This window comes from Nannospalax galili, unplaced genomic scaffold (assembly GCF_000622305.1).
Source record: "Nannospalax galili isolate Female #2095 unplaced genomic scaffold, S.galili_v1.0 scaffold278, whole genome shotgun sequence".
NCBI classification, from domain to species: Eukaryota; Metazoa; Chordata; class Mammalia; order Rodentia; family Spalacidae; genus Nannospalax; species Nannospalax galili.
The window spans coordinates 11,976,657-11,992,467 of record NW_008347536.1 but is presented as its reverse complement, the minus strand read 5'-3'; the positions used below and the strand labels follow the sequence as shown (position 1 = coordinate 11,992,467).

The 15,811-nt window shown below is 41.5% G+C and overlaps 1 protein-coding gene across 1 annotated transcript in view; it reads right to left on the bottom strand.

Moving 5' to 3' along the window:
* Positions 1-15,811, bottom strand: part of Rsf1 (remodeling and spacing factor 1) — a 149,145-nt gene that overhangs the window by 132,418 nt on the left and 916 nt on the right. The gene's annotated exons all lie outside the window — the stretch shown is intronic.

Sequence of the window (15,811 nt, the reverse complement as noted above, 5' to 3'; positions counted from 1 at the left end):
TGGCCTTGAACTCACAGAGATCTTCCTGCCTCTGCCTCCCAAGTGCTGGGTTAAAGGTGTGTGCCACCACGCCTAGCCTTCTGTATTATATCATTGAAATGTACTCTAATTGCCGGGTCTGGTGATACACACCTGTGGTCCCAGCACTCGGGCAGGCAGATCTCTGTGAGTTCCAAGCCAGCCTGGTCTACATAGCAAGTTCTAGGCCAACTGGGGCTACAGGGAGACCGTCTCAAAAAAACCACAAAAAGGTAACTTCTTTCCTTTCTTTTTTCCTCTACAGGACTTCGGGTTGTATCAGGGCTCTGCACATGCTAAACAAGGGCTCTCCCCACTGCCCTGCAGCCCCACCCTTTTTTAGTGGCTGTTGAAGGCTAATCTTTAGCTCACTACTGCGCCATTAAATAACATTCTGCCCCATCACATTTAGGGTAATACTCCCCTGCAATATAAATAATAAATATAAATAATATTATAAAGAACAATATAACACTCTGCCTCTTCACATGCAGAGTAACCATGCCCCTGCAACACTAAACTTGCATCTCCATGTGCTTATCTTCTGTGCTACAGTTCTCATATATTTTGTTTCTGTGTATTTTGTGTAAATTGCAATACATAAATTTTTTACCACGGCTTTAATCCCAGCACTCAGGAGGCAGAGGCAGGTGGATCTCTGTGAGTTCAAGGCCAGCCTGGTCTACATAGTGAGTTCCAGGACAGCCAAGCTACAGGGAGACCCTATCTCAAAAAAAAAAAAAAAGAGACAGATCAGGTATGGAGAGATGGCTCAGCGGTTAAGAGCACTGGCTACTCACTGAGACGACCCAGGTTCGATTCCCAGCACCCACATGGTAGCGAACTCCATCGGTAACTCCAGTTCCAGAAGATTCAACACTCTCTTCTAACCTTCAAGGGCATTGCACATGGGTGCACTTACATACATGCAGGCAATACACTCATACACATAAAATAAAAATAAGTATTTTAAAAAATAAAGGTTTGAGATCAAGGAAAGTGCCATTTTGTATTTATTTGCATGTTCGCCAGCTCTTCAACTCCTTGAAGTGTACCACCACGCCCAGCATGAAGATGTTTCTTACAGTGGAGGCAAGCTAGCTTACAACGAGCAGTTTTATTTGTCTAAGGTTATTTCCCCACTGTTTTTGAAGAATATTTTGCTAAACATAAAAGTATATGTTGGCAGCCTTTTTTTTTTCTTTTTCTATTCAGTATTTTTTTTTTTTAAACAAATCAAATGACCTTATTTTTGCCCCCTTCAGCAGCATATGAGAAATGGCAGTGATGTTGGCAGCAGGTTTGGTGTCTTTTCCCCACTGAGAAGCCCCTCAAAGTACCTAATGGGTCTTTTTTTTAACTTTTAATTTTATGTGTATGAGTACATTGCCTGCATGTAGGTCAATGCACCCATGTCGTGCAATGCCTGCGGAGGTCAGAAGAGGCTGTCAGATCCCCTGGGACTGGAGTTATGGACAGTTGTTAGCTGTCATGTGGGTGCTGGGATACGAACCCGGGTCTTCGGCAAGAACAACCAGTGTTCTTAACCAAGCTGAGCCATCTCTCCAGCATCCCTTGTTTTATTTTAAATGTTATTTGTCATCACTAGGATTTCATTTGGTACCTTTTACATCTCTTGTTATGCTTGTATTTTTTCTTTAAATACTTTTATTAAATATTATATGTATGTGAGCAGGGTATGGTGGCAAACGCCTTTAATCCCAGCGCTCGGGAGGCAAAGGCAGGCAGATTTCTGTGAGTTCAAGGCCAGCCAGGTCTACACAGGGAGTTCCAGGACAGCTGGGACTACAGGGAGACCCTGTCTCAAAAAGAGGGGATGATCTAGGGACACATGGAAAGGTTCGGGGTGGTGGAGATTTTATACATATATATATACACACACACATATATACATATATATGTGTCTGTGTGTATGTATACATGCAGATGCCCAAAGAAGCCAGGAAGAGTATGCTGGATTCCGAGTTACAGGCAATTGCAAACCACCTAATATGGGTGCTGGGAACTGAACTAGCTAGAAGAGCAGCAAGTGCTCTTAACCAGTGAGCCATTTCTCCAGACCGTTCTGCTGCTTTGTTTTTGAGACAGGATTTCCATGTGTAACTCAGACTGACTTTAATATCTCAATCCTCCTGCTCTAACCTCCCAAGTACCCGGGATTACAGATGTGTGCCACTATACATGGCTTTATTATAAGAGCTGTTTTAAGGTACTAGCTGCAGCATTTGTAATTTCTGAAGTATTTCTTTGGACTGATTTTTCTCAATATGTCTAGTAATTTCTGTTTGGATGCCAGAAAATATTCCATCCATGCTTTGAGTGTCTGGATTTTGTAATCATTCTATAGAAGAGAGTTGAGTTTTGTCCTGGCAAGCAGTTACCTGCAGATCTGTTTTGTTTGTTGTTTTTTTATTATTTTTTTCCTGCCAGTTCTACAATAAGCCCTCTCGGTTATCCACTGAGTGTCCTGTGGGCTACAAAGATTCCTTCGCTCTGGCTAGAATTCAGACACCCTCAGTGGAAGCTGTAGAAATGTTCTAATTCATCCCACTGGTCAGCCTTGTATGTGTCAGCACATACCCCGCCCCAGAATTCAGTAAACACTCAAGGTTAAGCCCATAGAAATATGTAAAGTTCTTTTTTCTGTATAGCTTCCTCCTTTTCAGAACTTGGCCTCACAACTTGTAGCTACAAAAAAAGCCTGTCCAAATCCAATGGCTGCTTCCTCAAATGAGTGAGGCTTCCAGATTCTCACTAGGCTCCCTCCCCCTGCTTCTGTGGTCCAGAAGCTGACTGTGGACAGGAAGCCATGGTGGTCACAGAACTCTACCTTTTATTTTGTCTTTCTCAGAGATCAAAGATCTAATGTGCCTTGCTATAAATGACCAAAAGGAAACAATTCATATTTTAATACAGTTTACTTTTCATAGCAACAGAACAATTTTCTTCATTTCTCCGTAACAAGGATAGAATTCCAAAAATTTTTTAAAAAATATTTTATTTCTTATTTTTATTTTATGTGTATGAGTGTATTGCCTGCATGCATGTAAATGCACCTGTGCCCTGCAATGACTGTGGAGGTCAGACGGTGTCAGATTCACCTAGAACTGGAGTTACAAATGGTTGTTAGCTACCATGTGAGTGCTGGGAATCGAACCCAGGTCCTCTGCAAGAGCAGCCAGTGCTCCTAACCATTGAGCCATCTCTCCAGTCTGGAATTCCTAAAATTTTTAAGCAACATTCAAGATCTGTGCATCTGAACATGTGATGTAGATTTAAAGGATGAATTATAATGGATCTACTTCTTCCTTCCACCCCTCTCATATTTTCATTTTCTATTTTTTAAAAAATTTTAATTGTTGCCGGGCGTGGTGGCGCATGCCTGTAGTCCCAGCACTTGGGAGGCAGAGGCAGGCGGATCTCTGTGAGTTCAAGGCCTGCCTGGTAAACACAGTGAGTTCCTGGCCAGCTGGGGCTACAGGGAGACCCTGTCTCAAAAAGACCAAAAAAAAAAAAAAAATTGTGTGTATGTGTACATGTGTATATGTGTATGTGAGTGTAGTCCCCACAGAAGCGAGAAGAGGGCACTGGATCCCCTTGGGGCTGGAGTTACAGGGAGTTATGAGAGGACTGATATGGGTGCTGGGAACTGAACTTGGGTCCTCTTCAAGAACAGCTCTGCTCTTAGTAGCTGAGCCATCTCTCCAGCCCCTTATTTTCTTTTTAAGACATGGTTTTTCTCTATAGCCAGGCTGGCCTTGAACTTGGAGCAATTCTCCCACTTCAGCCTACCAACTGTTGTGATTACAGGTATAAGCAATATAAATTAATCTTGATTGGCTGGGGAACCATTTACCTCTCAGGCATAAGGCTCCACAATAAATAAATGAACAAACAAACAAATGATGTCCATTATATTTGATTAGTTTATTTGTTTATTTGTTTATTTATTTATTTATTTATTTGTCTTTTTGAAGCAGGGTTCTCCCTGTAGCCCCAGCTGTCCTGAAACTCACTATGTAGACCAGGCTGGCCTTGAACTCACAGAGATCTGCCTGCCTCTGCCTCCCAAGTGCTGAGACAGCAGGTGTGCACCACTACACCTGGCTAAATATTTTATTACTTTTATGTGTATGAGCGTATTGCCTCCATATATGTAAGTGCACCTGTGTTATGCAATGCCCTCGGAGGTCAGAAGACCTCCAAGTTCCCCTGTAACTGGAGTTATGGACAGCTATTAGCCACCATGTGGATGCTAGGAATTGAACCCAGGTCCTCTGAAAGAGCAACAGGGCTCTTAACCTTAACCTTGAACTATCTTTCCAGTCCCAGATTTTTCTTTCCTTTTTTTTTTCCTTTTTGAGACAGGGTCTCACTATGTAGACCAGACTTGCCTCTAACTCACAAAGATCTGTCTCTCTGCCTCCTTGAGTGCTGGGATTAAAGGTATGTATTACCAAGCTTGGCTTAAATAAAGCCAAAATACTGTGTTTTTGAAACAAAGTCTGGCTATGTAGCTGTGGCTGGCCTACGGATCTGGTGGGAACTTGTGGCAATCCTCTTGCTGTCTCCCCAGTGCTAGAATTTCAGGCCTGCATCACCATATTAAATTCTGGGCTGGGATTAGGACAGAATTTCTAACAATATCTTAACCTAACCCTGCTTCGGCCACTTTGTGCTCAGCATTTATAGACGTGGCATCCCTATATTGACAGTTATAAAACCAAAGTAGCCATCTACAGAAAAATCAAAGATGCTACACTATGCAGTATCAAATAGCCAAGACCTAATAGTTCATGTAAAACAAGCAACATCCATCTCATTAGTATGCAAATTTGCCTTTGTCTTTTATGATAAAATGTTATATATTACAAAGTTAAACTTACTATCAATAAATGTTGGACTGGTATAGCTATTTTACATACATATATACGCAGGGCTACATAAAAATTTCTCAAAGGGGAAAGGTCATGGTTGGAAAAAGTTAAAAGTTCATTTAAATTACTTTTTTTCCTTCTAAGTAAGTTTTTGTTGTTATTTTGGTTTGGGTTTTTTTTTTCTTGAGACAGGTTATGTATGCTGCCCTGAGTGGCCTGGAACTTACCATGTAGACTAGGCTGGTTTTGAACTCAGAGATCTTTTTTTTTTTTTAGGTCTTTTTTGGTCTTTTTGAGACAGGGTCTCCCTGTAGCCCTGTAACCCCAGCTGGTCTGTAACTCACTATGTAGACCATGATGGCCTTGAACTCACAGAGATCCACCTGCCTCTGCTGGAATTAAAGGCGTGCGCCACCACGCCCAGCTTCATTGATATTTTCATTCACAGGACACTATGTATTTAGTTTGTATCATACTAATTTTAACAGAAATAATATTCTGATAGGTTTCTTTCTTCACATATTGGAATAGGCATCAGCAATCTTTTTCCTGGAAGAGGTCAGAGAGTAAATGACTTTATTTTGCAGGTTCTACGTACTGTGACAATTACTCAATTCTGCCAAAGGAACCTGGGGACAATGTAAAAACATGGCTGTACAGCTGTAAAACTATTTACAAAAACAGATGAGGGGCCAGATTCTACCCACAGGCTATAGCTTGTCCACAGCTATGTTAAACTATCAGAGTAGGCTTTAATTTTCAATTACATGCATTAATCACAATGCTACATCTAAATGAAATAAGACATAAAATCTGTTTAATGTCGGTGGTACCACTAACCAACATGTCAATTACTTCCTACTGTGAATAGAAAGAATTCCATCCTTATATTCTCAGCAAATGTTTAGGGCAAAAGTTTACTTTATATTCAATTTAGTTCCAAAAAGAAATTTTAGAGCAGGACATGCCCTATAACAAACTAGGAAAAACAACATTTATTAAACACGATTACTCATCAGAGGGTTAAAATGGTAAGAATCCCAGGGCTAGAGATGGTGCAGTGGTTAAAAGCACTGGCTGCTCTTGCAGAGGACCCAGGTTCAGTACCCAGCACCCATATGGTGGCTAACAATCATCCTTAACTCCACATCCAGGGGATCCAATGCCCTCCTCTGACTGCTGTGGGCATTGCACCACATAGGTGCATTTACACACGTGCAAGGCAATACACTCATACACATAAAAAATAAAATAGCTTTTAAAATGATAAGAATCCCTGCTCTCAAGGACCTTCCTACTGTCTACTAAACTGTAAGCAAAAAGAGCTCATGAGTACTGTGACAATCTATACAGAGAACATGTTGGGTAAGGAGGTGAAGCCATTAATTCAGCCTAGGAAACAGAGAAGTACTTGATGCTCATAGAGCAGACCTGACAGGTAAGTAATGAGCAGGGAAGGAAGACTGGAGAGGAAGGGAGATGAAAGGAAAAGCATGAAGAAAACAAGCTTTCACATCTTCAGAGAACATTATCAATAGCAATGGAAGACTGAGACTGAAAATAAAAGGGGCTAAAGAAGACGGGCTCAGGAGGCTGAAGAGACGGTTTAGCAGTTAAGTGTACTGCTCTTGTAGAGGACCCAAGTTTGGTTCCCAGCACCCATGTTAGGTGGCTCACAACTGCCTGCTACTCTAGCTTCAGTAGCTTCAGATCCGACACCTCTGGCCTCCACAGGCACTGGCACTCACTTGTATATGCCCACACAGAGACACATAATTAAATTTTTAAAAAAGAAAAGAAAATATGTGGGTGTGACGGCACATGCCTTTAATCCCAGCACTTGGTAGGCAGAGGTAGATGGATCTCTTGAAACAGAGGACAGTGTGGTCTACGAAGCAAGTTCCAGGTCCATTGAGGCTGCAGGGAAACCTTGGTCTTAGAGAAAGAGAGAGGGAGGGAGAGAGGAAATGGGCTCAGCAAGCCTTGATAACAAACCAGAAGTGTGTCAGAGTTAGTATCTAGTACAGGACCTTGGTTTCCAATCTGGATGGCTTGGACAGATGATGGAAACATTCACTGCATTGAGAAAGTCATGATTAAATATAAGAGTAACAACTCAAGTTCCCTTTTAGAAAGCCTCTAGGAAACTACTGTTAAGTAATCTTTGGTGATGAATAAAGAAATATGTAATATAGAAAATAAAATGTAAAAAGAAAAATCAAACAGGAAGACTATAATCCTATCTTTGAAAAAATAACTAATATAAACATGTATTAAAATAGGAAAAAAAGGTTTAAAATCTACAGTAAATACAGACTCAACTTTCACTCTAAATGTTTCCTTCCAGGCAAAGTCTTAATGGAGCCCAGGCTGGATTCAAATCTGCTATACAGCTGGGACTAGCCTTGAAATCCTGATCCTCCTGCCTCCACCTCCTGAGTGCCAGGATTACTACCATTAAGTAACCATGCCTGACTTAAAAATGAGTCCTGTTGTGTTGTTTTGTGGTGCTGATGAATGAAGCCAGAGCCTTACACAAGCTAGGCAGCTGTTAAACCCCCAAGCTACATCACTAGCTCTGAATGCTTGCTTTTATTTCATTTTTTAAAAAATTAAGTTTAAGAGCTGGGCATGGTGGCACATGCCTTTAGTCCCAGCACTCGGGAGGCAGAGGCAGACGGATCTCTGAGTTCCAGGCCAGCGTGGTCTACACAGTGAGTTCCAGGCCAGCTGGGGCTATAGGGAGACCCTGTCTCAAAAAGACCAATAAATAAATAAATAAATAAATAAATAAATAAATAAATAAATAAATAAATAAAAATAAAGTGTATGAGTGTTTTGCTGCGGCCATGTGGGTGTTGGGAACGTGGTGCACAAGAAGCCAGTGCCCCTCTCAATACCTTCTTAAACTTCACTTATATGAGCCCATGTGTTCTTTATTTTACTATCCAAGCAAACTTTGTGCAAATACACAAGGCTGAAACCTGGTCTGTCTGCTGGGAGGCATGTGTTAAGTTCTTCCCTCATCCTTTCCTTTCTTCCGTTAATTCAGTTAATTCAGCACTACTACTCTATCATGCACTTCCAGACCCTATGTTCTTAGGCTGAAAAGGTCACCCCAGTTTAGGGCAAACATGTTCCTAAGCACCATTTTTGTTTTCTGTTAACTTGCCCTGTGTTACGGTTTGGATATAAAGTATCCTCCTGAAAAGCTATGTTGAAAAGCTACGTTGAAAAGCTGATCTTTAGCTGGTGATGCTATTGAGAGGTGACTGGATCATGAGGATACTAACTCACAGATTAACCCATCAATGAGTTCATAGCTGAATGGACCATCAGGAACTGGGGTAGGGCTGAAAGAAGTAGATCACTAGGTCTTTAAGGGATGAATCTTGAGCCCAGGTTAGGCCTTCGGATTCCCATCCCCTCTTTACCACATCCCTCTTTCCTGGCTGCCACCAAATGAGCAACTTTGCTCCCCTACAGTCCTCTGAAGCAAGCCGACTATGGATTTAAACCTTTCAAACTGTGCGCCAAAATAATCTTTCTGCCTTTCAAGTTGTTTGCTGGGGTATTTTTGTCACCTAAACTGGTAAGGTGATACCTATTGCAACTACTTACCTCACCCCACCCCACCTCTGTTCCACACCTCTCTTCTGTGTACTTTTTTTTTTTTTTGTCTTTTTGAGACAGGGTCTCCCTGTAGCCCCAGCTGGCCTGGAACTCACTTTGTAGACCAAACTGGCCTTGAATTCAGAGATCCACCTGCCTCTGCCTCCTGAGTGCTGGGATTAAAGGCGTGCACCACCACACCCAGCCTCTTCTGTGTACTTTTACTAAACAGAACAGGCTCCAGATGTATCTCAATGATAAACTATATACCAAGCATGGGGAAAAGGTCCTGGGTTCCATTTACAGGTCCACAAATAAGGGGTTTTGTTTTAAGTTTAATGAGAAGGGCTGGAGAGCTGGCTCAATGGTTAAAAGCACTGGCTGCTTTAGCAGAGGACTAGGATTCGATTCCTAGTACTGACAGAATGGGTAACAAACCATCTGTACCTCCAGTTCCAGGGAATCTAACACCCTTTAATGGCCTCCATATTGCATGCACAGGTGTGCTAATACACATGCAAGCAAAACACCCATACACATAAAATTTAAAAATAAAAATAAAAAGTTTAAGGGTTAGCAAGATGGCTCAGAGGGTAAAGGCACTTTTGCCAAGGCTGAAAACCTAGTTCAATCCTGGAACTCATATGACAGAAGGAGAGTCTGTACTCCAGTAGGTTGTACTCTGACCTTTAAGAGAGTTGTGGTGCACACATGACACGTACACACAATTAATCTTAAATAGTTAAACGTGACAAATTTACCATTAAAATTAAACTTATTTGAGAAACCAAATTTACATGTTTTTTGTTGTTTTTGTTTTGAGATAGAGTCTCCTTTAGCCCCAGGTGGCCTGGAACTTGCTATGTAGACCAGACTGGCCTTGATCTCAGAGAGCCACTTGCCTCTGCCTCCTAGGTGCTGGCATTAAGGGAATGCACCACCACACCTAGTTTACATGGTATTTTAAAGTGAGCACTAAAATTTACTTAATTCTTGATTCTGAGCAAAATTTGAAGCAAAAGGTACTGCAAAATCTGTATTAACTGATTAAGAGAAAATAAGCTAACACTGCCATTTGTCATCCATAAAAGCACATAAGCAAGCATGCACACATACAGATGAATTGTTATCATGACTCAACTGGTAGTCACACATCCTTAAACTCAAGATAAAAGGAATAAGTTTTTGTAAAGTAGGCATTTGCTCATTACATTTGCTCGTTTTTAAGACTAAGTGAAGTAAATAACCATTTGATAATGTTTGAAGTTTCTAACAAGTTTATTACTGTTGAAGTCAGTAAAACCTTATTTAGGCTTTAATTACTTAGTAACTCAAAAACCTAAAGCATATGCTTTTTGAATTTCAGTGTTTCCCTTCTCCCTCACACTTTGTTCCAATACAAGACACACAAGAACTAACAGGCACTAAGAGAAGGTGCTCAAATGAGAGAAGCAATCCTTTCACATGGTACAGGTGGTATAACTTTGGCCTTGAGGTTTAGGAAACTGAGGCAGAGAGGAAAGGCAAGGCAAGATAGTGTGCCTGGGGGCTGAAGAAATGGCTCAGTGGTTAAAAGCACCGGCTGTTCTTGCAGAGGATCCAGGTTCGATTTCCAGCACCCACAAGGCAGCTAGCAACCATCTGTGACTCCAGTTCCAGGGGAATCCGATGCCCTTTCCTGCCTCTTCTCAGGCACTGCATGGCATGGGTGCACTTACATACATGCAGGCAATACATGCATATACATGTACAAAAAGTGAGTGATCATTTTAAAACTTAAGGACTTTACATTATGCTTGTTTATATAACACTAGTTTTTAAATCTTAGGGTTCCATTGTCTGTCTTCACTGTTAAGACTATAAGTTTAATGAGGACAAGGATATCACTTATGTGGCTTAATAATATATTCAACCATACATTCACACCTGGCTCATAGTGGGCAATCAGACCACTTACCAAAAGAAATAACTTTTCTTTTTGGAGACAGGGTCTCGCTATGTGGCCCTGGCTGGCCCGAGCTCAGAAATCCACTTGCTTCCCTAGTGCTGGGATTAAAGGCATGTGCCACCAGACCCGGCAAAAAATAATTTCTTAAATGAAGACTAAGATCATTTTCCCAATAGTATTTGATATTATACAAGTATTAACAGGAACAGAAAAATGAAAGCATCTGCACTGGAGAGATGGTTCAGGGTTAAGAGCACTGGTTGTTCTTCCAGAGGACCCAGCATTCAGTCTCCAGCACCCACGTGATGGCTAACAATCATCTGTAACTCCAGTTCCAAGGGAATCCAACACCTTCCTCAGACCTTCGTGGGCATTGTGTGGCACAAGTGCACTTACATACGTGCAGGCAATACACTCGTACATATAAAATAAAAACAATAAAATAAAATAAAATAAAATAAAGCATCCTAAGACCTTCTGTAATGGCATCTACCTCATAGTTCAATAAAGGAGAGAAAAAAGCAAAATAAATCAAGACTATCCATCAAGCAGAGAGTCAAATAAATTTTTTTCTTAAATCTACATACATAAATACCTTCCTTGAAGACATGACTCAAGTTAAATGTACTTTGGGCTTGAATTACTTTTTTAAAAATATTTTATTTATTATTTTTCTGTGTATGTGTGTACTGCCTGCATGTAGGTAAGTGCACCCAAGTCGTGCAATACCAGCGGAGGACAGAAGAAGCTGTCAGATCCCCTGGAACCGGAGTTACAGACAGTTGTTAGCTGCCATGTGGGTGCTGGGATTCAAACCCAGGTCTTCTGCAAGAACAACCAGTGCTCTTAACTGAGCCATCTCTCCAGCCCCAGGCTTGAACTACTCTTATTTTTCCACAATGAATGTAGTTCATCTCACCATAAACTTGACACAGGGCTAACTGCACTCCATAATTTGTAGTCTAGAATGCAGATACTAATCCTACACTTAATAAAATCCCAGAGGGATTTGAAGGGTCACAGGTAGCTCAAGGTCAGTTTAGCTATTTCTTACTAGACAGAAAATTCCTTAAAATTGACCCATTTCTGATGCTTTTATTTTCTTCTAAGTCCTTACAATATTTGCTAGAATTACCATGCAACAGATGGTCCATAGTAAATTAATGAAGTAGCTAATAAATGCTTACCTTTTTAAATGGTGGTCTACCTGGGGGTGGGGAGTTGTGCTCACCTGTATACCTGCAGCAGGCCAGAGGTCAACTTCTGCTATTTTCTCTATTACTCTCCTTATTTAACATTTATTTATTTATTTATTTATTTATTTATTTATTTATTTATTTATGTTTTGAGACAGGGTCTCTCTGTAGCCCCAGCTGACCTGGAACCCACTATGTAGACAAGGCTGGCCTTGAACTCACAGAGATCTGCCTGCCTCTGCCTCCCGAGTGCTGGGACTAATGGCATACTCCCAACCCTCCACCTTATTTTTTGAGACAAGACCTATTGAGCTCAATAGGCTGAATGGTCCCCACCCTTCCTCAGCACTGAGATTACAGATGACCACCACCACTCCTTGCTTTTATGTGGGTGCTGGGAATATAAACTCAGGTCATCAGGCACTGAGCCAGCCTCTAAAACTTTCAACAGCAAATTTCACAGCGAACTTCTGAATAACTAAAAAACTAGGCCACTATGCATTAACAAGTCCACTTTAGCCAAAAGTGCTTTTGTCCCAATTACCTCCTATCCTATGACAATGCTAACAACCACCCTTCTCTACGTTTGTAACTTTTGGTTACCTCAACTCTGGACATACCAAAAATGATGGAGAAGAAACATTCTTCTAATAAGCGCTCTGAAGAATACTTATTTCTTCAAACTCAAAAAAGCCAAGACTGGAAATTTTCAGTGAAGACAGGCTCTTGGTCCAGTACTGTCACCCCCAATGGCTTAACATTACAAACCCATGTGGTACATGCACTTGCTGAAATCATGTTTAAATTAAGAGACAGTATCACCAGTTACAGTAGTCATCTTTTGTAGCTCATCAAATGCACCCCATAAAGTACTATCACACAATTCAATTAAGCACTAGGAAGAGAGAACATTCAGTTATAATCACAATCTCATTTAAACATAAAACGTATATCCTTTTATACTTGACATTTTGACTGCACAGTTGAACCTAAAATAATTAAATACAAGCACAAATGAGTATGATTGCATGCAGCAACCTCCAGCTAGGGAGGTTGCTCAGTGGTAGAATATTTACCTGCCAGGCAGAAAGCCCTGGTTTGGAAGTCCCAGTACTGAAAGAGAAAAACACGCAAGTGCCTGCCTTTCCAGAACTCGGGAAACTGAGGCAGAAGGAGCATGGAGTTCAACGCTACCCTGGGCTATGTAGAGTTCAAAGGTAGCCTGAGCTACACAGAAATTTAAGACTAGCTACACAGTGACACCATCTTGTTTAATGGTATACAAAAATTAAGCCAAACACAGTATAAGTTCTAACACTGCTACACTATAACATTATTACTCCATACTATGATGTCATTAGAAGGTACATGTCACTTTTTTGTTTGTTTGTTTTTTGAGACTGGGTCTCCCTGTAGTCCCAGCTGGCCTACAACTCATGAAGACCAGGTTGGCCTCCATCTCACAGAAATCCACCTGCCTCTGCCTCCTGAGTGCTGAGATTAAAGATGTGTGCCACCAAGCCCAGCTAGAACTGCTTTCTTAAAGTAATTAAATTAATATAGAGCAAAACTCACTTGATTATGACGCAGATTCCCACCCTCAACTCAGTCACAACTCACCAAAATTTTTAATTTAATTACAAATGTATTAGTGTACCTTTTATCTGAAAAACATCTTTAATAAAATTGGAAATAGTTCCAGGAAAGCTGGGGCTACAGGGAGACCCTGCATCAAAAAGACAGAAAAAAAAAAAAAAAAAAGAAATAGAACAATATTTGTACTACCTGGTCTATGAAAGGATTTTTGAAGCACTGTTCCTTAGCTATTATCTCTATTTACCAAAGAAACTGAGGTCCATATAAATGAAAACAGTTGGCCCTACAACCTATATATATTATGTTGCTCAACACTAAAATCTGTATTTTCAACCCTTTTTTGAGACAGGGTCTCTCTGTAGGCCCAGCCAGCCTGGAACTCACTATGTAGACCAGGCTGGCCTTAAACTCAGATTCGCCTGTCTCTGCCTCTGGAGTGCTGGGATTAAAGATGTGCACCAACATGCCCAGCAGTTTGAACTCTTTCTAGCACACCACAACTCCTTTCCCAAAAGTCTCAGTTTAAGTCTTATTACCTGAACTATTTTAAGTAGGCTGAGCCATCATCAAAGTTCTGAAAAATCTTTTTCCTGCACAGTAAAAACTTTCACCTTCAGAGTCATTGGCCATCCATGTCTCTTGAACTGTATAACATTAATTAATAATTATTCTTACATCATCATGACAGAATCTATTATCAGTCCCCTTAGCAACTATATCAATGGTAATGCTGTGGCTGAGCTAAAAGAGTCCTCTTAACCCAACTTAATTCCCATTTTTGCTTAGCTCAACACTAGAAATAGCAAAAAAAAAAAGTCTTCCAGTACTAATACAAACTAAGTGCACTGGTCAAAGTATTTAAAAAGAATGTAGAAACAAGCAAGCTTATACACTACCCAAAATGCAATGCCACCCGGGAAAGCCTATATCTGCCTCTTAATTTGGGCCAAGTAAATTCTAAAATCAATTTACCACCACTTTCCCCCCAAATTCTCCCATTTTCTCTCTGACAAACTATTCCCTAAAGTATCCTAAAAGTAACTGAAGGCATCCTAGTTCACAGTAACTATTTCCTTCAAAACAAGAATGCAAATACAATTTGATATTAAGTTACTACACTGGGGCTGGAGAGATGGCTCAGGGGTTAAGAACACTGGTTGTTCTTGCCGAAGACCTGAGTTCGAATCCTAGCACCCACATGGCAGCTAACAACTGTCCGTAACTCCAGTCCCAGGGGATCCGACAGTCTCTTCTGTCTTCCCCAGGCACTGCACAATACAGGTGCACTTACTTACATGCACGCAATACACACATACACATAGAATAAAAATAATAAATTTTTTTAAGTTAAAAAAAATTACTACACTGGAAGTTTAATGTTTAAAGAAATTCTGCAGGGTCTTAATATAATTACTCACCCTTCTCTTCCATATTGTAAAAATTGGCCTTTTATAAGCCAGAGAGAAGAAGAAATGTGGACCAGTAAGAGAGATACAGGACTCTTCTTTACTGCTGTACGGTTAGCCGTACATCAGACATTTTCTCTGCAGGTAATACTTTTGAGAACTTCACACTTGGCCCTTTTCCTAGCCATGTAAGTACATCATTATTGAGAACTTCTTCATTTCAATAGAGAATAGAAGAAGAGTTTGATTTCTTAGGAAATAGCCATCGTGTCTGTTCCCAGGCCACCCTGGTCACCTACAAATTTTATTTTTTTTAAGCCCATTTGGAAAATGGTTCTTCACTAAAGGCTGTACCCAGACAAAGGCAATGTTCAGAGTACCCAAATAAACCTTCTCTAAGGGAAATAAAATGCCAGAAAAGGAGCGGCATGGGTCGGGATTAATGAGGGGAGAGTATTAGCGCTCAGTGTGAGGGCTGCAACCAGGAGGCACTGCGCGGAGATGCTCCAGTAGAAGAACCAGCAGCAGGAGGAAGTTTCAATGGGGCCGGGCAGAGCATGCGCCCTGCACCCGCGCGGTGGCCTTATGTGGAAGGAGCACCACTTGCGAACACCAATAATAGACCAGCGGCACCAGAGAGAGAAACATGAGCAACAAGCACCTTCTTCAACTGTTTCCCCCGCCGTCAGAGCCCCTCCTCCAGCCTACAGACTAACCACCCCACCCCACCCTGCAAATGGGAGATCGACTTCTTCTTTCCCTGAACCCTGGTGCCGAGATGGGGGGGGGGTTGAGAAAAGTGGGGAGATGCTTTTCTATTATTTTGGGGGAGGTGGCGAGAAGGAGGAAAACTATGGAGAAGGCGAAATTAACCCTCTCCTCCCCAGAGTGGAGAAGCTGAACCGACTTCACCCCCCCACCCCCGCAAGAATGGGGGAGAGCCCCATCCCTGGCTGGAGGAGCAGACCTTCCCACTGGGAGGAAGGAATTGGGGGGGGGTGTGAACCAGCCCTCGAGGGGAAGGGGAGAGGCAGGAGACTACTCTCTCGGGGGAGTTCCCACATAGAGAAGGGGGGAGGGAGGAGGAGGGTAGAGAGGGAGGGGGAGAGGGAGAGGGAGAGGGAGGGAGGGGGAGAG